We start from the raw sequence: 12,203 nt of genomic DNA, 5'->3' as shown, positions 1-12,203 counted from the left end.
TATTACTTTTTTTTATCTCAATTTTGACTTTTATGACTTTTTATCTCATAATTATGAGGTTTTTTTTCTCATAATTCTCACTTTTATGTCATAATTATGACTTTTTTTTATCTCATAATTATGACTTACCTTGGGGATATTTTTTTCTTTTTTCAGTGGTGGAAATGGGCTTCCATACTTTCATGTTATAAAGCGCTGGTTGCATCCCACACTGTGTCACATGTACGTGCTGTTATAACTGTCAGCAGCAGCAGCAGCAGTTTTCAGTACTGACAGTGAAGAGATACAGACGACAGAAACATGCAGCGGACTGTCCAGGTCACTGTCGTTCTCCTGAACATTGTATTGATCATCTTCTTTTTAAAAACAGATCCTCTCTCAGGTAAAAGAAGAAAGTTTTTCAGCAGTGTTTTCCATTTTAAATATAAAGTGTGTCTCAAATGATCAGATTAGTTGATTGTAATTTTATAGTGTAGTAGCAGCTTTTAATTGAACTTAAACTGTGTGTCATCTTGAGATGGTTTGTATTGTTTTTCAGTATTTGTACAGAGAAGGAGCTCTGACAGCACTGATGAGGAGTTTTCTACTCAGCCTCCATCTGACGCCTCCAACACAACAGCTGAAAGTAAGTCTGTCTCTGCTCTAGATGTCCTCTCACGTCAGGTTTTACTGCATGTATCCTTTTCCTTTTTCTTTCCTGATGTAAACTTGTTTTTTTTAAAAGTTCATGCAGTCCAATACATTGGTCTGTATCACTCAAAAGAAATAGAAATGCAATAACTGTGATGCACACAGGGCCCACTATGTGAATTGAATTTGCAGCCCCGTTCCTGGATCAAAACTCATTCATCACATTTGTTCTTGTTTAATATGGAAACATATTGCTGTCACACCAGACTAAGAAAAAAATGATGAGTTTCATGTTATTAGGTGAAAATTGTATCCTTCTATTAAGATGTTTTTCATGTTATTTTCCACTTTCTTATAACATACAAACTTATCACTTTTTATCAAGAAACTCACAAAAGCCGGTCTGTTATTTGTGGTGAGGAGAGGCGTCAATAAGTGGAGAAGAGAAACCAAACAACTGCACCTGGGGAATTACACCCCAGGACATAATTTAAGGACATTACTTCACAATTAAATTGTTTTATTTTAAAAATAATCAAACAGGCAGGGACTGGAACTGCTGGAAAGTAAAACAATCATTAGTACGAACGAAAAATGACTGAAAATGATGTGGTGTTTGTCAGTGACAAGATAAAATGCTTAACAGAATCAAGCAAACAGCTGTTAGACCTATTTAAAAGGGCATATGGTTCAAATAAAGATAGAGGTATTATTTCGGGTCTATATAAAGGGCTTATGAACATGAAAATACATTCAACCCTATATATAAAAACAAAATGGTAAAAGGAGGGAGGGATAGATATAACGGAGGGGGAGTGGATAACAGTATGGGCATATCAATGGAAATGTAGCAGCTCACAGAGTTGGAAGGAGTTTGGCTGGAAAAGCCTGATAAGATATTTTCTTACACCTTGCCAAACATTTCACTGTGAAGGTAACTCCCCGGCTTGCTGGAAATACAAATGCAAATCATTATCACGTTTTTTGGGATTGTCATGTTATTAAAACTTACTGGAAGGGAATACATAATGCAATGCAAGAAATTTTTGGGAGTCACATACCTATGCAAAGTAAAATTTTATTTTTTGGACTCATGCTCTATGGATGGCCAAAAAGAGACAAATATCTGTGTAGTATTTTGTTGGTAGCAGCTAAAAAGCCCTTACAAAAAAATGGCTTTCACAGGAGAGCCCAACTTTAAACATGTGGATGGACATTGCAACGGACATTTGCAAGATGGAGAGACTGACAGCAGATGTGAATTAAAAGAGGGACCTATTTTTCTTATGTTGGAAGAAATGGATGGATTACATAATACCCCGCAGGCCGGACTTTGACACTGCTAACCGTAGATAATACATCATGTGTATGTAGCAATAACCACATCTCACTCCCTGTGTGTTAATATTCATGATATGTTTTTTTATTTGTGTTCTTTTTGTCCTAAAAAAAGGGGACATTCAGGCTGATACTCTGTGACTAATAATTGAAGTAGATGTACATACTACTTTGTCGCTGAATGTCAATAAAAAGTAAATTTAAAAAAAAGAAAATGATGGTGGATAAAAATACTTTTACAAAGAACACCGAAAAGGCCTTAATATAAATTCTGAAAATAACCAAGTAGTAACACAACACTACAGAAACTAAGATGAGGCCACAGCTATTGAGACACTGATCCTCTCTTCTTTTTCACAGTGTGTGGAACACAAGCAGACATCGCTTTTCTGTTGGACGGTTCAGGAAGTGTGGCGTCATCAGATTTTCAAAGAATGAAGAAGTTTGTGAAAGATATGATCGGCTCATTCCAGGGAAATAATACAAAGGTAGGATTGTTTTATTCTATTTAAACCACAGTTAAATAATAACTAATACTCTGAGTAGTTTCTGAAAAGAATACTTTGTAATTGTCTTGAGCATTTTTACCCCCAGTACATTTACTTGTAGTTGAGTAATATTTCATTAATATTTACTTCTACTTGAGTACAGTACTCTTTCCACCACTGCTTCTTTCATCATTAGAGGCAAAACATAAAGAAGTCAAGATGATTACTGAAGCTTCAACCCCTAATATCTTCATAAAAGGATATTTCACCTCTGGAAAGATGATCTGTTCATAAAACTGTTTTCTATGCAGCACAAAGATGTAAATATCACCGTCTGTGTGATCTGTTTCATGTCATGAGCTGCTCCTCTCTTGATCCAGATGTGTCTCATGGAATCCATTTCTCCCAGTGAAAGAAAAAAAAATCCCAATGCAAGTCATAATTATGAGATAAAAATTCAAAATGGGTATTTTATAATTCCCATAATCGTAATTTTTTTGTCTAATCATTATGACTTTTTATTAAATTATGACTTTATGTCATAATTATAATAAATAATAATAACTTTATTTATATAGCACCTTTCATACATAACGCAACTCAAAGTCCTTTACAATGTGGCATTAAAAAGCAACAACATAGGTAATAAAGAAAAACAGGCCAGAAATGCATAAAATCACAGTGAAAAATTAAAAAAACAGCAGTACATTATTAAAAAGACAAAATAGAGAATCACAAAAAAGAGAAAATAAATAAATAAGTAAATAATAAAATAAAATAAATTCTTAGTAATATAAAATCTTAAAAAATAGGCAGACAAATGCAGATAGTAAAAATGACAGACGAGGGTAGAAATGCATTACATTAACTAAAAGCTTGCCTGAACAAGTTGTTTTTCAGTTGAGTTTTAAAAGTGTGTGTTCCACAGTCTCACAGCAAAGCAGCTAAAAGCAACTTCCCTGCTTGTTTTGTGGGCTACTTTAGGAATAGTAAAAAATACCAGCATCAGCAGATCCTGATGAAAAAAAGAACCTTCAAATCAACTCTAAAAGAAATCTAGAGCCAGTGCAGGGCAGCTAAAACAGGAGTAAGGTGCTCTCTTTTTCTTGTCCTTGTAAAAGTCTGGCAGCAGAGTTTTGGACTAACTGAAGTTTTCCAATCAGTCTCTTTGACAGGCTGGTAAGCAGTGCATTGTAGTAGTCCAACCTGCTAGTGATAAAAGCATGTACAAATTTCTCTACGTCCTGCTTTGCAAAAAAAAAAAGGCTTTACTTTGAAAGATTGCTGCCTTGGTCACTTTGCTAATGCGAGCCTCAAAGCTTAAGTCAGAGTCCAAGATGACACCGAGACTATTAACCTGTGATTTAGTTTGTTGAGCTGTTAAAGTCTGTTAAATTTAATTATGACTGACCATGGGGATATTTTTTTTTTTCATTTGCAGAAATGATCTTCCATAGTTTCTGGAGTTGTGTCATAGAAGCTGGTTGAAAATCAGTTTCCCTTTAATAAAGAAAGTATTTTTTTAATATTCACCAATGGACACATTACAAAGAATGATGTTGGCAGTTGTCAAATTAAAATGGTCCATCAAACATCTACTAAACACTCCTCCAGAATTGTTCACTCTCTTAAATGTTCCCACAGTCTAAGTGTTTTATCTTTATTTCATAGCTTGACTGTTGAAAACATATTTCCATTTATATCCATACATATTTACATTTTTTCTTCTTTTTTACAGTTTGCCATCATCCAGTTCTCCACAACATTCATCGTCCATTATTACTTTGATACCTTTGATGCTAAAAATGGAGAAACTCAAATTGATCGAATAAGACAATTGACAGGAGGGACTCACACGGCTTCTGCTATCCGAAGAGTTGTGTAAGTGTCATCATGAAGCTAATGTGTGACATTATCTCATGATTTTATGTCCAGGCAGGAAGTGAAGAATATGATTTTCTTTGATTTAACTGAAGTCCATAGAAGAGGCTTCAGATGTGACGTGATACGCAGCACATATCTATTTTAAATATGTCTTTCAAATCTGGTGCTGGAGCCTCTCACTGCCTGCAGCAGGTGGAGCTGAGCCTTTCCACTGATTCAAGCCTGTACTGTGTTTCTTTACTCATACAATAACAACAACAACAACAACAACAACAACAACAACAACACAATATCAAACAACTATATCAACATGATTCTCTGAATTCTCTGATTTTATATAAAACAAAATAAAATATATGAAGTAACAGAGTCATTTAAGGCCAATAAGACACATTAAAAAGAAAAAGTAATCATACAGTAGAAGTACTGCACTTAGAGTACTTGAAGTACACGTCTCATGTTGTATTTACTGGTTCATCTGAGAAACTTTAAATTGGAGTTTGGACACATCAGAGCCTGTTTTACATGAGAGAAGCAATAAGTAGGTCTGGGTATGGGGTCATGGTTTGGGTTTTTCTTAGTCACTTCCTGTTTTATTTTGGTGTGTTTTCCCTTGTGTGTATTTATTGTTTTTACTTCCTGACTTTGTCTGGTTTCCCGCTCTTTTTGATCACTGATTATTTTCACCTGTCCTTGACTGCCCTCACCTGAGTCTTGTTATCCTCCCTCTCCCTGATGTATTTAATCCTGTGTCTTTTTCTCCTTAGTTTCTGGTTCATACTCTTCAGTTTGTCTTTACCTTAGTGTTTGCTAATGGAGTCTTGTTGCTCGTGATTTTGTTTTCCCCTGTACGGATTCATTTGGGTTTTTGTTTTTTCCTGCTTTGAAGACTCTTACTGTGTTTCATTGGTGTAGGCTTTTGTTGGTTCTGTTTTATTTATTAAATATCACTTAACTGCTCCCATCTGTCTGTATTGTCTCTATTTGGGTCCAAACCTGAAGATTCTTGAACTGTAACAGAACGAACCAGCAACCATGGACCCAGCAGACTTTTCTGTTTTAGAAGAGCTGAAGAAGGTGAACTCAGAATTGATTCAACTATTTTCAGCCATTGAAGGCTGCTATGATTTAAATCGCGGACTATTTGTGTATTCCTTAATGGAAAGAACTATTTTGTCAAGGCCCAGAACTTTGGACAGTCCTGTAATGTCTCAGACCTTGGCAGTGTTTGCAGACCTAAAGAGAAGCTTGCATCCCTATATTGATTCTCCAGGCAATGAAGCCAGCTTCTCAGCCAGCCAGTTCCCTGCCTGAGCCAGTTCCTAAGTTGTTGTCTGAGAAGCTTCCCAGACGTAAACGTGGCTGTCGCCAACATCATGCCTGTCTGCTGCCCAGCGTCCCAGAGCCTCAGCTGCCCAGCAAAACGGAGGTTTCGCTTCCCAGCAACCCAGCCTTCATCTCTCCTGCTCTGGTGGGGCCGCTGCCACCTCCTCCTGTCCCGGTGGGGCCTCCGCCACCTCCAACTCCTGTACCGGCTGGGCTGTCACTTCTGCAGACACCTCCACTCTCAGTGGGGCTGCTGCAGCCACCTCCAGCCCTGTAAGGTGCAGGGAAGAACTTCATAGGCGTTTGAAAGCTTTATATCTCTTTATTTATTTATCATTATATTAAAACTTAACTTTTGGGGAAAGGGGAATGGGAACAAAGGAGGTTGAGTCTCTTGAACACGATTCACGCGCTTCTACCGCTCTGCTTTGTCTTCGAGGGGCCTCCTCCTCCGGGATTCACTCATACCATATTTGGAAAACAGGTGGAGGTGATTCCCCTCGCTGAACTAACAACGGCGCAAAAAGCCCTGGCTGGGCCGCTGCAGCCAAAAGAGAGACCTGAAGAGTATTAATTAATATTAGCTTGAAGCCAGCTTCTCAGCCAGCCAGTTCCCTGCTTGAGCCAGTTCCTAAGTCGTTGTCTGAGAAGCTTCTCAGACGTAAACGTGGCTGCTGCTGACATCATGCCTCTCAGCATGGCACTGGAGGTTTCACTGCCCAGCAACCCAGCCTTCATCTCTCTTGCTCTAGTGGGGCCGCCGCCACCTCCTCCTGTTCTGGTGGGGCTGCAGCCGTCCCTTTTCCCGGTGGGGCCGCCACTGTTGCCATTTCTTGTACCAGTGGGGCCGTCGCCTGCACAGCCACCTCCACTCCCACTCTCCACTCCCACTGCATATTGACATGCTGCACATGAATAGTAAACAAAAGTTTTCACTGCTTACTACAAATAATTCATTTGAGCATTCAGTTTTACAGTGCAGTATCAATATCAGTACCCTAAAATGAGACCAATACCAGTCAAAGTATTCAAAAGTTCTTCTTCATGAAAAACACTTGAGATGATTTGGCTTGAGCAAAATCAAATACAATTGTTTTTCTGGATTATACCAAAAGGATTGAATGTATATATTGATATATCTTTTGACTGGAGAAGTTTCAGTACTACATACTGGGTTATTTTATATGATACCTTAAAGGTGTTGAATAGTCACAGCTCTAGTCCTCTATTTAATGGCATGGCTAGTGGTACAGTATGTCACAAAAGTGAGTACACCCCTCACGTTTCAGCAACCATTTTATTATATCTTCTCAAGGGACAATACTATAGAAATGAAACTTGGATATAACTTCGACTAGTCAGTGTACAGCTTGTATAGCAGTACAGATTTACTGTCCTCAACACACAGCCATTATTGTCTAAATAGATAGCAACACAAGTAAGTACACCTCACAGTGAACATGTCCAAATTGTGCCCAACGTATCAATACTTTGTGTGAGCACCATTGTTATCTGGCACTGCCTTAATCATCTTGGGCGTGGAGTTCACCAGAGCTTCACAGGTTGTTACTGGAATCCTCTTCCACTCCTCCATGATGACATCACGGAGCTGGTGGATGTTAGACACCTTGCGCTCCTCCACCTTCTGCTTGAAGATGCCCCACAGGTGCTCAGTTGGGTTCAGGTCTGGAGACATGCTTGGCCACTCCATCACCTTCAGCTTCAGCCTCCTCAGCAAGGCAGTTGTCATCTTAGATGTTTGGGGTCGTTGTCATGTTGGAGAACTGCCATGTGGCCCAGTTTCTGAGGGGAAGGGATCATGCTCTGTTTCAGAATGTCACAGTACATGTTGGTATTCATGTTTCCCTCAATGAACCGCAGCTCCCCAGTGCCGGCAGCATTCATGCAGCCCCAGACCATGACGCTACCACCACCATGCACCAGGGCACCGCCACACATGCTGGACACCATCTGAGCCAAACAAGTTTATCTTAGTCTCATCAGACCACAGGACGTGGTTCCAGTAATTCATGCTCTTGGACTGCTTGTCTTCAGCAAACGTGTGGTGTATGGTCTGAGCACTGACAGGCTGACCTCCCACTTCTTCATCCTCTGCACGACCCTGGCGAGGCCTGTTCAGAGTGGAAGAAGTCTTTGAAAACCGCTGTATGACCTTGGCCACCGTGCTGTAGCTCAGGTTCAGGCTGTTACCAATCTTCCTATAGCCTAGGCTATCTTTGTGGAGAGCAACAATTCTATTTGTCACATCCTCAGAGAGTTCTTTGCCATGAGGTGCCATGTTGAACATCCAGTGGCCAATAGGAGAGAATTGTACCCAAAGCACCAAATTTAACAGCTCTAATCCATGACACACAAATTTGTATGGTCCAGTCAAGCAGGCAAAAACATGAACATGATGAATAGGACAGGTATCACTAAGGGTGTACTCACTTGTGCTGCCAGCTAATTAGATAATAATGGCTGTTTGTTGAGTAATTTTCAGTGGATAGAAAATACAAGCTGTACACTGACTACTCTAAAGTATATTCAAGTTTCATTTCTATAGTATTGTCCCTTGAGAATATATAATAAAATGGTTGCTGAAACGTGAGGGGTGTACTCACTTTTGTGACATACTGTATATCCATGCAGATGTTTCGGGTTTTATTTGTTATATTTTGATATTTTTCTCTGGTATTTCTGCATCCAACAAATACAGTAAAAATAAATCAAATTTCATGTGCAAACATATAACAGTAACATCTATTTCTAAAAATAATGTCCATATGATGACCAACACTTCAGTTTATTTTTCTTACCATACAAGACATTTTTCAACACAACAAAATGTACAACACAAACATGTATTAAAAGCAGATCTTTCTTTTGACAGTCAAGAAGTTTTCACACCAACCAGAGGTTCCACATCAAATGTGAAGGTTCTGATGATCATCACAGATGGAGAATCTCAGAACCCAAATCTGCTGCACGATGCTGTTAATTTAGCTGAAAATAACAACATTGTTCGATTCGTTATTGGGGTAAGTTGTATATATATTTGAAATATATAATGTACATATGCTTCATATTGGACAGTACTGTTCTGAAGTTTGGAAATGTCTGTTACAGAGGCTTGATTCAGAACTGAAAACACTGAGAACTATATGGTTCTGAATTGTGGACTTAGAACATCAATCGAAAGTCAGACAGACATTGTAAGGTATCGCACCAGTGTATTTTAATATATGAAAAGGGCCTTCATTTGTACTTGCAGAACTAAATGAACATCTTTTATAACCTAATGGAACTTATTTAGTTAAGTTAAAGTACTTCAATTTGTGCAAATCCTTAATACTATTTTTTTTATTTTAGAATTTATGCTGAAAGACTAAAGTCAGTAAAAAGTACATCAATAAGTATAAAATAAATCTGATACTACAAACCTTCAGACAATGAAGGGAAATTATAAACACACTAAAACCTATTAGAAAATAACAAGAATAAATAAATAAAATAAATAAATAAAATTGCCATCTTGTGGCTTAAAATGTACTTTTTGTACATAAATTCTCTCTGACAGATGTAAATGTTTCAGAGACTCTGTGGTTAAATGTCTTTGACAGGTTTATATAAAGTTCCTACTTTAAGGTGTGTCACACACTTTTCCGCACAAAGCAAATATTTAAAAGTTTGTAAAAGACCACTCCACTACATTTACCTGACAGGTACAGTTACTAGTTACTGACAGGGAATATTTTACTGCACAGTGGTTACTTTTACTTTTCATACTGATAACAACTGATAAAGTTTACATAGTTTTACTTAAGCAAGGTTTTAAATGCAGGACTTTTATTTCTAGTGGAGTATTTTCACAGTGTGTATTCGTATCAAGGTTTGTAGTAGGCAACTGGACTTGATAGAGTTCTTGAAAACGTTGCGTAGACAGTGTGTATTAGTGTTTTTACTGAAGTAAAGGATGTGAATAGTTTATCCAGCACAATGTCAATTTATGACTCCACTCCAGCAGCAAACACGCTAAACTTCTCCAACTATCAAGACATCTCACTCTGCTGTATTAATTATCAGATGTGGATCGAGCCAGTCGCTCTCTGCTGCCACCCAGAGGTTGACGATGTGTAAACCAGCAGCATTCAGATCAATGTTGAGGGCGCAGGTTCTGTGCGCCTCACCAAGATCCTATCTCTTGTATTGAGAGGATCAAACTGCGCATGTACAACTTATAGCGAGAGTAAATGAGAAGGGTCCAGCTGCAGCCTTGCGGGCCCTCCAAACCACACCCATCAAAACCACGCCCCTCCAAACCACGCCTATCGTCACGGCGGCAACAGGAGTAAGCGGCTCCAGAGTCTAAAACACGCCCCCTCCATAACACACCCACTTTGACAGCCACTAAGGTGGCTTAAGGGACAAGAAACCAAAGTAAATCAAAAAGAAATGAAAAATGTTATTGAAAGTAGCAATTTTAGCTACTGTTAGGAAAAGAAATAAAGGAAACCTTTGAGCCACAACAGTATTTGGCTTTCAGCACAAATAATGTGGTCTAACCAATTAATGCAAACAAAAGGTGGCTTAAGAAAACATATTTTGAAAAAATACATGCAGACATTGGTATTTTAGCAATACTAAGCAGAAATATCAGGGTAAACTATGGACTGTGTTGGCCTAACTACTGAAATTCTATAAACATTTCTGTTTAAAATTATATATTGTTGATTTTTAAGAACATAAAAATGTGTTTTTGTACATTTTAATGAGAATAATTTAATAAATTGAAAACATCACATCAGTTTCAAACACGTGCATTTAACACAGCTACTTCACCTGAAAACATAGTTTGCAGGTTTCCAGCATGGTTTAAAAACACAAGACTCACATCACTGACATCCCAGACTCAACACAATCCCCATTTAAAACAGAGGCGCTTGTCTTTTTGCTTCCTTTGGGTTACTGGGCTTCACAAACCAATAAATTGATTGAGTTATACACTGCATATGTTCTTGTCTGCAGCATCACTAAGCATTTTAAATAAATTTCAAACATAAGATGTGAAAATACTGCTTCACAGCATACCTTCTCTGCAATTGAAATTTTATTCTCAATGATGACACTATATAGACAGAACGAGTCTGAAATTTGTCCTGCACCATAGCAGCTCAAGATATCGTAAACTTGTACGAAGTGTGATTCTTGTACAAATAAAGCTTTCTGCATTGTTCCATCAGTTAAGGACGTAGGCGAGCTGAAATCAGTGAACCACACAATACATTCTATCAATTCACACTGCATTAAAACTGAGCCTAAAGTTTTATTGTTCAATCTTAATACATCTGAAATCCATGAATAAAGTTTGACAATAGTTCATCTGTATTTAAGCTTTAATTAATAAGCTTTCATTAATATACCGTAGTTGTTACACTGTTAGATAAGCACGTGTAATATGACTACAGAATCTTAGTACCTGTTAAATAAAACACGGTAGTACCGGCAATGATTAGCAAACCTAACTTTATTAAAATTCACAAAAATGAACAAAATGATCGCTGTGTACATTGCGCCTAAACAGCTGAACATGCGTTGCATCCAACAACCTAAACGATAACAACTGTAAATTGTTTGGTATTCTCACTTCAACGGCGCCTTAACCATCTTGTTTTCCCTGCGTTAACAGCGATTGAACCAGCCTACGAACCATATTTGGAAGTTCAACTTCCTTCAACTTCCTTCACGTTTGGGTCTCTGGCTGCAGCTGGATATACTTGGAGTAAATGGGTGAAAAAATTGCGCGAAACATGTGACCTATTCGTAACTTTGGACACTGTCAAACATTTTTAACAGCATATTTTAGTGCAGATTATACATTTTACTCCCTAACTACACAATATTGATTTTTCTCATTTAAAGAAATATACAGTATATATAGTGTATATTTATATATATTACAGTCCACACTCCTGTGTGAGGAAGAGAATGACCACAAATGAAGGTGGTCTGTGATTGTGAAGACGTGTGTGCTTCAGCCAAGCCCGACAGGTGTTTGTGCTTCGATGTTGTTTTATATGATCTTCAGTGCTTTTAGGTTGTAGGTCTTCTTTATGAATAGGTTAGATGTCATTTTGTGTCAAGGGTTTGCAGAAAAAAGAAATGTTCAATTGTTCAACCAGACTGACAACTGAAAGGGCAGAAAGAGATAAAGAAACCTCTGAGCCACAATTAAGTAAGGGATAATCAATGTAATTCAGTAATGAAGTACATTTACTTGAGTACTGTACTTAAGTACATTTTTTGAGTATCTGCACTTTACTTTTGGAAACTTCTGACTTTCACTCCACTACATTTCAAAGACAAATATTGTACTTTTGACTCCACTACATTTCTAGGAAGGTTGTTGTTACTTTTCGACTGAGCTTTGAAGTCAGCTGTTGATGTTTATTCTTTTCTAAAATGCAGTTGGTCACATGACGTGTTCCTCACAAAAGGAAGCCAATCACAGTAGCTCCTCTGGATTCATGTAAAAGT

General features: G+C 37.9%; 1 long non-coding RNA gene across 1 annotated transcript; it reads left to right on the top strand.

The window, feature by feature from the left end:
* Positions 1 to 224: 224 nt before the first annotated feature.
* Positions 225 to 2,830, top strand: LOC146306237 (uncharacterized). Its single transcript, XR_014769035.1, has 3 exons — positions 225 to 382; positions 539 to 625; positions 2,329 to 2,830. It is a non-coding gene; the product is annotated as an uncharacterized LOC146306237 (long non-coding RNA).
* The last annotated feature ends 9,373 nt before the right edge of the window (positions 2,831 to 12,203 follow it).

This window comes from Lutjanus erythropterus, chromosome 23 (assembly GCF_056507025.1).
Source record: "Lutjanus erythropterus isolate fLutEry1 chromosome 23, fLutEry1.hap2, whole genome shotgun sequence".
NCBI classification, from domain to species: Eukaryota; Metazoa; Chordata; class Actinopteri; order Lutjaniformes; family Lutjanidae; genus Lutjanus; species Lutjanus erythropterus.
Note: the sequence above shows the minus strand (reverse complement) of the source record. Positions and strands in the feature narration are given on the sequence as shown.